This window comes from Syngnathus floridae, chromosome 6, assembly GCF_059516105.1.
Source record: "Syngnathus floridae isolate MCC-2025c chromosome 6, RoL_Sflo_1.0, whole genome shotgun sequence".
Classification (NCBI taxonomy): domain Eukaryota; kingdom Metazoa; phylum Chordata; class Actinopteri; order Syngnathiformes; family Syngnathidae; genus Syngnathus; species Syngnathus floridae.
Window position 1 is genome coordinate 6,045,122 of NC_142418.1, and position 12,307 is coordinate 6,057,428.

Here is a 12,307-nt window from a genome sequence, read left to right on the forward strand (position 1 = left end):
ACCCTGCGGCTTATAGTCAGGTGCAGCTTATATAAGATTTTTTTCGAGATTTTTGTGATGACTGTCACGGATCGGATGGAACATGGAGCAGGGCGACCAAGTGCAGCTTGGACCAGGGTTTATTGAAGGAAAAGGGAAGTGGAACGAGGCATCGAGGGAAACAGACGAGAACTGGCAAACTAATAACATGACAGACTGACCGACAGGGATGGCAAACAAAAACAGACTCGAAACAGACAGGAACCACAAGGACAGCAAACGGGACGACATCGACGATCCGACAGGGAGTGAGGGGCAGACAGGACTTATATACACGACAGGTAACGAGAGGCAGGTGGGAATAATTACACTGATCATGGGCACACAGGAGGGGAGGGGCGAGCACACAGACACACGAACAGAACTATGAAACGATCGGGGACGAGTCCTGACAATGACTTGATCACTTTTACTCTTAACACTGTTATATACAGTAAAAGCTACAAAACAAACTGACAAATAACTCGTTTTCAAATCAGACGAGTAAAAACTGGTCAAATATTTTTAAAAAAAGCTATTATTAAAAGTGAAGACAATTTGCAATTCTAGTAATGACACACGAATTTGATGCACAATTTGTCTTTGCGGGCCACATAGAATGATGTGGCGGGCCGTATCTGGCCCCTGGGCCTTGAGTTTGCTCTAAACCCTTTCTCTTACTCTGCCATATCACTCAGAGATTACACAAAGCAGTGGCGCTGTTTGGACAATCTGCATTGTAATTGTACTACGTTCATCTTGTTTTTCCTTTTTTTAATCACTTCACTGGTTTCTTTTAAAACCAGTAATCTGTACCAGTAAAAACCAGTAAAAGTAATCTGCATTGTGTTAAAACCCAATCAAACAGCATTTAAATTCAATTCTTCTGACATTTTGCTCACCAAAAACAAGTTGTAATGAATGTGAACTTTTAATGCATTTTATTCAGAAGGTTACTTTGCACCTTAAACGGCGGCGTGGCGTACTTATGGATTTTTACGGCCTACGGCCTCCAGGGGGCGCTCTAGCAGGAAGCAAGAGCGAGACAGGCGAAGAAGAGATAATGCGCCGAAGAAGACGTGCTAGTTTGTGTTTACATTTTGCGCATCACGCGATCAAGACGGACATTACTGAAAGGAAGCCTTTATACACAAACCGTCATCATGGGGGACAAAAGAAATGCATATGATGCCGCTTTTAAGCCAAAGACAGTCGATGTTGATGACATTATTTTGTGTCTACTCTGGAGCGTACTTATGGATTTTTACGGCCTCCGGTCTCCAGGGGGCGCTCTAGCAGGAAGTAAGGGCGAGACAGACAAAGAAGAGATAATGCGCCGAAGAAGACGTGATCGTCTCGCGCATCACGCACACACCCGCATTCACACAAAGACAGGAAGCTTTTATACACAAACCGTCATTATGGGGGATAAAAGAAATGCATATGATGCCGCTTTTAAGCAATACGTGTCGCTCGCTAGTTTAATATAATTTAGCGCTTCATGCATGAATAACATTAGCATGAACAGAACCTCTTCACACTCGAAGAAATGCATAAAACCGACGACGAAAGAGAGACTGAGAAAGTGCGAGGCGAAAGATATCTAACGCTATTTCAATCGGACACTAAGGAGGAAGACTTCGATAGTTTCAGTGCACAGGAGGAAGATGAAGACGGCTCTTTTTATATTTTTACTGGTATGTTTTTTTTAACCAGCCCTGTTTGTGCTGTGCTACCGTGTTGCTGCTGTGTTGCTGCTGTGTTACTTCCGTGTTGCTGCGGTATTACTGCCGCGTCACAGGCAGTGTTTGGAAAGAAATGTTAAGGTATGTTATAAAAACTTTGTGTCCAGTCTTTCTTCGCTAATAACTCGCGTGCACACTTCCGCGTTGCTGCGGTACTACTGCTGCGTCACAGGCAATGTTTAGAAAGACATGTTCAAGTATGTCATTAAAACGTTAAAAAGGCTTTCTATGTACTGTCTTTCTTTGTAAAAACCCGTGTGCACGTGCGGCTTATAGTCTGGTGCGGCTTATGTAAAAAAAAAAAAAAAATATCCCTAAATTTTAGCTGGTGCGGCTTATAATCCGGTGCGGTTTATAGTCCGGCAATTACGGTAAACGTTATTTTCATTTCCTCGTCATGAAACAACAAGGAGAAGCAAGGTCATTACCAGGAAGTGGATCTTATTGAGGAATCAGCAAATGGAAACTGCCACTGAGGTGGTGGCTACTTTTTTTTTGGTGAAATCAATGCAGATGTGCAGGTAAGTGACCATGCAGCAAACCTTGGTAGGCTGCACAGCGCCAGCCACAGTGCAATTTCCGACTCCAATTAGACTTCCCATGTTGAAGTCTGCTTCTAATCAGTCCAGAGAATCCGCACATGCAAAGTGGCATGATGCTGGACCACACTTGGATCATGGACAACTTCAACATGTACGTTTGTTGAAGCAAACCGACCAGGCATTAGAACTATTCTGTCCTCTTTCACCAACAATTGAAGGAACCTACGATGTTAACCACCCACATCTAGAAAATTTAAGCCATCTTGAGTCTTTTTACCTGCTTATAGGAATCTTCCTCAAAAGCCAAAATCTCAGCGAAGGCTTTTCTTGTTATGAATCTGTCTTTTCCCTCCTTCCGGGTTGCCTCACCTGGAAGCAATCTGCAACACAATCACAGTGTCTTTACATAAAAGCTCAGTTCCTGTCTTTGATTGTCTGTTTCTCTCCACACTTCTCTGTGATCATCCCAGAGTGGAAAAGTCCTGTTTTGAATCGAATTTTAGCTATTAACCAACATGCAGATTTCCTTGAAGTAATTAATTGTTGCCCTGTTTTTCTGCCCAGTGGCAGCACAGACCCTCCGTCTTTTTTTCCCAGTCATCATGAAATACTGCAGATAATTGTAATTTGCAGGTTTCTGATTGTGCTTATCCACCAAGAGTTGTTTGGAGCTTCTGTAGGAGTTAACGTGTGCTTGATGTTCATCAATCATCCCTCACGGAACGTGTCCAATATTGTGGAGGTGATTCAAATCTAATAGCAGCTTTTTTTTCCAAAGTCCAGGGGGATTTACTCCCGAGTCAACATGCCAAAGCCTATTTCCTACTCACTCACGGTTGGCCCTCAACAGCCGACTGGCTGCAGCCACCGCAGATCTCCACATGGAACTTGTATAGATTAAGGGAACCTTGGAAGTGACCCCGCAAAGAGCCTTAGACACATGTGGAGCTAGGCCGAGAAATGTTAATGTTCTGCTCTTAAGTCATTTGTCTACACACATGATTAAGGAGGTTGACTCTCATAATAGGAAGACAGACAAGACCTGCTCACAGAGAGGCGGTTCTTATGATTACTGTCACACATTGGCCAACATGTTAAATATTCTATTTAGATATTTTGTGTGAGGGCTACAGCAAGACATATTTCACAAATTATTATTATTTTATTATATATTATTAAAAGCAACATATACTTGGGTGACATTGTTTTTATTTATTTATTTATTTATTTTTTACATCTATCATACTGTGAAGGCACTTGTGACCAATGCCCTGGACTTATTTTTCTCCTGTCTTTTGCATCTTGAACTTGATAAAAATACAATATAAGTAAACAATTGTAGTATGTTGTGACTTTTACAGAATTGTTTTTCTGTTCCTCCTTCTCTCACTATGTTTTTAGTTTGTGACAAAAAAATCATTCATACGACTGTAATGGAATGTCTAAATCCAGAAGGAAGGGTTCTCCTTAATCTAAGACATTATAAGAAATATTTTCCAACTGTCATGAAACAAAACCGAGTCGGTGCCGCAACCACATTTTGGACATCTTGTTTTGATGCTTCCCACGAGCTACAACACTGCAGCCGTTATCTGGCGTCCAGTAGCGGGGTTAGAACAACGGATGATGTTCCTCCATGTGACTTTAATTGAGTAATTAGACATAATTCAATAAGCAATCGAGGGCCAATGCGCGTGAGTTTGAGGCGTAAAGCAAAAGTCGACTGTTGAGTGGATCCTTTGTCTGTGACCTTCCGTCATTGGTGCTACCTTTCAGCAACAATCACGCGCTCTGATAGGCCTCGGGCCAGCACCCCGACGGGACCGCTCCATCCTAATTGTCCAGGCCACCATCTTATGGAAGGACGTGCATTATAGAGGTTTATTATTTGTGTCTTGTGTTTGCCATGTGAGTCACTACGCTATTTGGAATGGCATCAAGTACACATAAACGCAGACAGAACCCAACCCTTGGAAACTTTGGGATGGGGAAATTATTAGCTAATGCACATATGACTTTTCTCTTAGCTCAGGGGTCGGCAACCTTTCATACGCCAAAGAGCCATTTTGACTGTCTCTGACTGTCTCCCAGCGAAAAAAATAACATAAAAAAAACGGCAGGCACAAAACGACCAAAACCACAATCATATATTTGCAAAATAATAGCCAATTAACGTATTCATTTTCCATGTTTTTTTCAGATTTTTGCTCCAGATCCTCAAGATGAGGGCTGTAAATCATTACCTTAATCTTAACGCACAAGTATGAGGGCAATATTTGTTTTTATTATAATTCATGTAGCATGAGCATATTCATATTTACAATTGCATTTAGAAAACTAACAATCCAAAGTGACTTTGAAACCGTGAGTTGAAGACGCTGAAGAAAGCTTCGGCTCCATAATCATATGTGACAAGTCACATCAAGTTTGACACATTACAAGCAACGTACCACGTGGACCATTTGGGTCATAATATCATTAAGCAGTCAAACTGCTCACACCAATTTTATTTTGGATGAAATAATTCAAGAAATTGAAAGACGCCAAAGCTTCACGATGACGCATCAAATAGTTCCATGAGCTATTTCAAGTCGGTTAAATTGTCTGCTAAGTAAATCAAACCCCAGTGCAAGTCCGAAAATATGTCTCATTACAAACCAAAGGGACACGAGAACTCAGTGGAATTAGCACGTCAAAAACTTGAATAAAAACTTAATTCAAAATCAATGCTACAAAAAAAACGTCAGGGAATTGTTGCCACTACTGAGGAGGAGCTCCCCATCTTGGGCTATTATAATCCAACATGTGTCTTCAATGTTTGAGCGGCCTACTTGCCAAGCGTCATATTGTTAGACTGCATCCTTTTGGCTTGTGCCAAAAAGAGCCATCGATTTACAGTAATGCCCTGCGTGTGGCACAATAGTGAGAGCAGTTGTGTATTGTTAAAACTTATACTACTATAATTGCTTCAGACTTCTTGAAGTAATGACTGGACCAGTGCAAGCGACTTCACATCTCAAAGGGACGAAGATTAGCATGAGCCAAATGGATATTTTAAAAAAAATGTACTAAGGACGTCACACAAGTCAGCCACAATTACTTTAGCCACATAGCTAAAAACAGCGACAGTCTTCAAAAGCCCCCAAACTAACTTATTTGTGGACATTTGTAACTTTTGAATTTCGAGACTAGATCAAATTAAGCAGTGGAAACAATGGAAAACAAGTGTCATGGAGACACTGACGAAGCGGAGAACCAACTTGCCCCAGTGGTGGTCTGGCAGGAACGAATGGGACGTTGAGTCTCTGCGGCCATTTGAAGGAGGACAAGGCAGTTGTTCAACAAGTGTCCACCCAAATTTAAGTGCGGGCCGCATGGCTCTGATTAGCGACTCATGTGAAAAGACTTCTTTCTTGTCTCAATGAGGACATTCCTAACAATTAAGAGGAAGAGTACGGTACTGTTTGTCTCTCCGAGGAAACGTTGTCTCTGTGGTCAGTGACTACCTGGAAGCTCGGGATGCTCCAGAGCCACGTGATTCGTCTGAATGCAGCTGTGCTATGTTTAGCTAACGCTAGGGAAATAGCTTAATTGAACAAAAAGGGTCAGGCTTCGTGTAAGGGTTTATACAACAAATACAATGGCAGATGTTATCGGCTGAAGCACACCTTGGATCAGCGACCAAACGCGACCGCATCCATTTTCATCTAGTCCAAAGTGATTCAGAAAAATATCCATTGTGCAAGACTTTAATCGGAATCGCACCAAATTTGTTTTTCTACTTCAAACATGGCATATCTCCACAAAGTTTCAGTTTCAATCAGTTTTGGGTATTGGTAGATTTAATTACTGTACAATATGCAAACTAACAATGCAATAAACAACAATCAAAACAACTCAACGTACAAAAGTCCAAAGTGATGATGGTCAAAACTAAAAGACAGTAAATAGAAATTTCAATTATTTAGGGAATTTTATTTAACTTATACATGCAATACAAGTTGTATCATTATTTAAGTAGGGATTTTTAGTTTTTCAATATTTTATATCGCCTATTATTTTAGGACAAAAACGATCTTGTTTTTGATAAACACCTAAGCCTACTATGCTACGGTTTTGATGGATGTCCTGGAGGGATACATATATTTTAGATGGTGGTCGGTGTAGAAAGTCCCAGAACCACAACTCACTTCACTGCTCATCATGTTCGTGCCTTACACAAATTTTCAGAGCGATGATGATCATGATGTTTTTTGGGGGTTTGGGTCGGTCAGCATTCACCCCCACACTCTTCCTATTAACCCTTCTTTAAAGTGAGACTATTGGATTAATGTTGACCCGAGGGGATGAGTAAGGTAGGGGTAACCTGAACAGAGGGGAAAGCGGGGTCAGCCAACTGTTTCAAGTGAAAGTGGAATTTGGGGGCATCTGTGTTTGTTTGTAATCGGCTGTGTTTGGGACTGATGCTGACATCCTGCGAAGCCTAAGGGGTAGGGGCAGAGGTTAGCGCTCAAATCGAAAAATGTGCAACCATCCTTGGTCGCTTGTGAATTTGCAACCAAGTCCCAAAGAGTCTGTTGGATGTCACGATGTCAACAGGCCTGAGATAAAAGCAGCAAACAGGTTTCTGATGACAGCTTCTCTCCTCACCCCCTTACGGGGATATGATTATCCGGAGCCTGCAGTTCACCGAGACGTGCGAGCTGAGGCAAAAATTCTGGCCTTCTGCCCAATATCCCCATGATTTGCTGCCAGTATTGAAATCTCAAACTGTGTTTTTGATGGCGGAAAGAAAAACTAGAAGACAAACTGTCATGGGATCGCTCAGCATGCAGACCCCCCCCCCCCCCCCCCCTTCCCCAAATGAGCCACCTCTGAATCTCCTGGGATGAAAGTCTCTGCTGTGACAGTGCCGGCTCATCAGAGGGTCTCTCTTTACGCCAAAACCAAAACACCAGAGGGCAGAATGGTAGGCTTGCCTAGCCACCCAACCCGACTCCTCGGGTTCCTGGCAGGGAGGCACAGAGTCCAGGATCATGCGCCCCCCCCCTCCCCTACGCCTGCACAAATACAGACGGGGTCGTGGGTCATCTGGGGGGCTCACACAAAGCTTTCATCCCAGAGAAGCTCATTTCAAGGGAATGTGGCTCTTTCCCCATCTAGATAGGAGTCCTCCTTGAGCCCCGTGTGGCTAAGCTGAACCCCGGCTCGACAGACATGTTCCCTGGGACGCGTTTGTTTTGCTTTGTTCCCGCATCTCTGTGCACATCGCCTGGCCTGGCCCAGACACTCTGGTGAGAAGATCAGGTTGGGTCAACACACATATGGTGCTCTGTTACAATCCAAACAATTGCTAAAACTGTATCAAACAGGCAGATAAAGGAAACGTGGGCAAAACAAGAGAGTGCAGTATTTTTGGCCTTTACCTTGAAAGGCTTTGAGATGAATGCTGATGTTCACGTGGTTACGTTTTGTTTTACGGTCTTGTGCACCTTTGTTTGCACCACTGGTTATTCAGAGCAATTATCAGTTATTTAGTCATCACAACTAGGTCCATTTCTCGCATTGCATTGTGCTAGCGATGCTGACGACCTGAAAATGCATCTTCAGTTTGGTGTCATTGTTAAAAGTTCCACGTGACACTAAGTGCTAATAGCCCCAAAAGCCTCTGAGCCAGCAAGCTAGCTGTTGGATAGCATCTTTGATGGTTATAAGGAAAGCCCTGCGACAATCTGGTGGTAATTTCACACCTGTACCTCAATTTTAAAGCCTCTTTTTATATAATATATATAATATAATATATTTTATATATTTTTGAATTATTCAAATTTAGTAGATACTCATATCCAGTCCTCTGTGAAAAGAAAAGAAAGCTATGTTCCAATGTGGGTAGAAAGGCCCAAAAGATAAGCTGGGCATTATAAATCAGTCCCACATTAATCAAAGACCTTAAAAACGAAATATTTTCCAGGACCACTTGCATTAGCTTGTCCTTAAATGCGAGTCTTTGTACAAAATTATTGGAAAGGAGGCACGCACAAGTCTATTTTGTCTAAAACCACGTCTGAAGTTCATGTTCAAAAGTGAAGAAAATTGGAGAATGAAAATGAAAGTGATAAAATTGCTCCCGCATAGCTGCTTTTCATGACGATCTGGAAACAAGCACATCTGGATTTTGAGCTATCATAGTAAAGATAATGTCAAAATTGCAGGACATCAGTGTGATCTTTTAAGAATGTTTGGCACGAGATGTAATTATCCTGTGTTCGTTTTGCTGTGATCAGGTCGTGCTCGATATTACATTTAACACCATCCGAGATGTTTCGACTTGTGGGTTGCATTTGTGTGTGTGTGTGTGTGTGTGTGTGTGTGGGGGGGGGGGGTTATATATTTGTAGCATGTGTCTGCAAACTGCTCATCCTCTGAAGTCGTCCATATGTCCTGCGTTAAAACAATCATGAGTGCTGTTTCAGTTTTGACATTATTAGTGCGGGACGCCTCCATGAATATGTTAACACAGCAGAGTGATAAAATATATTCCACATTTCAGCCACTGAATGTCAAACTTTTGATCTATTGTTAGTGGTCCGTTTAATAAAATGAGTCTCTTTGGGAAAATATTAGATTCTTAACATTTCTTTGGTTTCAAATATCCCTCACAGTCATTTGACATTCCGTTACTGTTATCATTTATGATTTATCCCAATCCAGTAGAATGGACAACATTTTTATACTATTACATCAATGTTGAAGATAAAGGAATCTGAATCAAGTTAGATTTTTAATAATGTTAATCTATTATCCATATCTCAATGTCCATATATGTAATTTTTTATATAGTATTTTTATTGATGGTGAGCTAACAAAGCAGAGTTACATGCAGAGTCGTGAGATAAAGGCGGCACTGTCTGTTTATTTGGTCCTGTTTATTGAATTATACATCAGTAAAACCGATGCCCCCCCCCACTCCTCTCATCTATGTTTAATTTGATCAGAGAATCTGCTGATGCAGTGTGCCTCTGACTCATGTGAAACCAATTTGAAACTATGCATACAACTGGAGTGCATGTGTCCCAAGAACACATATCCCGGGTGTGGTGTTGCAGAGACCACTGGTTGTTAATTAACTCACAAATGCCAGTCAAGAAAATGTTTTTTTTTGGTGCCATGCCAGGTAGGCAAAGGCGACTACAGGTAGAATATTAAAGAATTGTTTAAAGGTTTTACTGTACAATAGCAATATTTCAACTTCCACTAGTTCATGTGGGGAAATCATTTGTAAAAATTCCAATGCATTGAACACAGAGATTGCAATAAAGTCAATAGCATAATCTTGCCGTGGCAAAGTGACTCACCCATTCATCTCTGTTAATTGTAGAGTTACACAAACAAACAATAACAACACATGGGCAAATCAAAACAACACATCCTGTGGAAATTCCAGAAAAATCAAAGTTGAGAATTTAATTAGTTGTTGAAAACTGATATTTTTAATTTCACAATATTTCGTGCGGCGGCCGATTTTACATTTATACGACCAGGCCACCACGCTTGCCCATCATGAGAACATCAACATTCAAATATACACACGCGTCAAGTATAAGCAATGCTGACTTGAGGGAAGCTTTAAATAAACTACAGCCCGTTGTCACCACAGACATAGAGCACACATGGAAAAGACAACAGCAGTGGTATGAACAACAATCACCAGAATAGTGCATGGGATAAATGCAATACAAGCAGAGGAAAATTGAACCACCCGCCACTGACGACAAGGCACACCAACTGGTGGTATGAATTCCCACCATTCCTGCTATAACTTCAAATTCAAGTGAGTTGCATCTGTTCACCACCAGTGCAGCTCTAGTTTCATGCAACAGTCTAAGATGTCTCTTCGGGCCATCTCCAAAAAAGTGAATACACACAAGTTGCCTCATGTCGTTCGAACATAAAATGACTCGTGCCAATATTAAATTCGAGAGGCTTGCACAGTGCAGACAAGGACAGTCCAAAATGCTTAACACAGAGGTGACAAAACTACAGCCCGGGGGGCCATTTCTGACCTGCCTTTCATTTTTTAGTGGCCCAAAGGATATATTCTAATAACAATTAGCACAGCCCACATCAATGATATATTTTTGCTATTATTTATTTATCTAAATACATTTTTTGTTAACATTTTCAGTAAACAATTAAAAAACAACGGTGAATTAAACAAAAGTCCAGTTGCCTCAATTCAACCTTTGCTGATTTCCATCACCCGTATTACTGAGAATCTACATAAAGATATACTTGAAAAAAAAAATTGTGATCACATTGAGATATCTTTTAATTGACATTGAGGCAGTATGTTACAAACTGACTTGGGCAGTTTTACTACTATGCTAACGATATGCAGAGAGACAAAGAATGATAGATAAAAATCTTCACTCAAATTTATGGAGATGTCTTGCCTAATATCCATAAAATCAGAAATATTGAGACGATCATTCTAATATTGGCAGACCTTAAAGTGGCCACAAATATTGATCTAATAGACTTGCATTTTGATTGATCTTTTTTAATTTTTTTAACTTTGATTCAGATTATGCTTTTTCTGTTTGGCGAATGACTATGGAGAGGAAAAGCCTTAGCGTCCGTAAAATTCAAAATATTATTGTGATCCTTCTGATTGTTTCAGAGATTGAAGTGAGAATAAGTAAAGATCCCCACAATTATTTGATGATGATGGACAGGAGTTTTTGGACTTCAAGCAACTTTACACTTCTATACATTAAGTATTTTAGATTGTACCCACTGCCCACAAGAAGATTTGGATCGGATAGTTGTAGCTAGTTAACCAGGCAAGTTAGAATTTAGCAAAAAGCTTTTAGAAATGATGCCATGTCGGGGCGATGGATTTATATGACAGGCGAGCTTGCTGCCTGAAGCACACGAGTGGTTTGTATTAAGTGAGCACATGGGACTGGACGCCAACGGAGACCTGTCATTCACGGATACATTAGTTTAACTGCAACCACCTTCACAACTCAACTTTTTAATTTTCACACACACACACACACACACGCACGCACGCACGCACGCACGCACGCACGCACGCACGCACGCACGCACGCACGCACGCACGCACGCACGCACACACACACACACACACACACACACACACACACACACACACACACTTAAAACTTACTTAAACAAACAAAGGCATTGTCTTATCTTGAAGCTATCAAATAACAAAACCCAATTTCAAAACACAAGCAAAACACAGGCAAGTTTAAAACCTTTTGCATTTTTATTTTTACTTCTCTTTTATATACATATGTATATATATATATATACATATACATACATATATATACATACATCCATATATATATACATACATACAAGCTATATATATATATATATATATATATATATATATATATATATATATATATATACACATCCATATATATATACAAGATCTATCTATCTATCTATCTATCTATCTATCTATCTATCTATCTATCTATCTATCTATCTATCTATCTATCTATCTATCTATCTATCTATCTATCTATCTATCTATCTATCTATCTATCTATCTATCTATCTATCTATCTATCTATCTATCTATCTATTTATCTATCTATCTATCTTCGATTGCATGAGTACTGTTGGCTGTATATTCTTTAACAATTTATTAACAGGTAATTCACACCCTTATTATGAAGAAAAAAATTATATCAATCACTAAAAATAGAAGCTAAAAAAGATGATCCCACAGCAAAAAACAAACAAATAACTGTAAAAATCTGAATCTTTCAAAAAATGAATGCAAAAGAGCTGTTAAAAACTAAAAATTAATAAATCAACAAAACAGCATCTTGTTGCTAATTATTATATGGGCATCTTTTTACCGTTAGCTTTTAACAGACACTATACCTGCAGTTTGGTAAAAATAATTCTCTTGATTCTTGCTCGAATTATTTGACCTGTAATTTAAATGCAGACTTT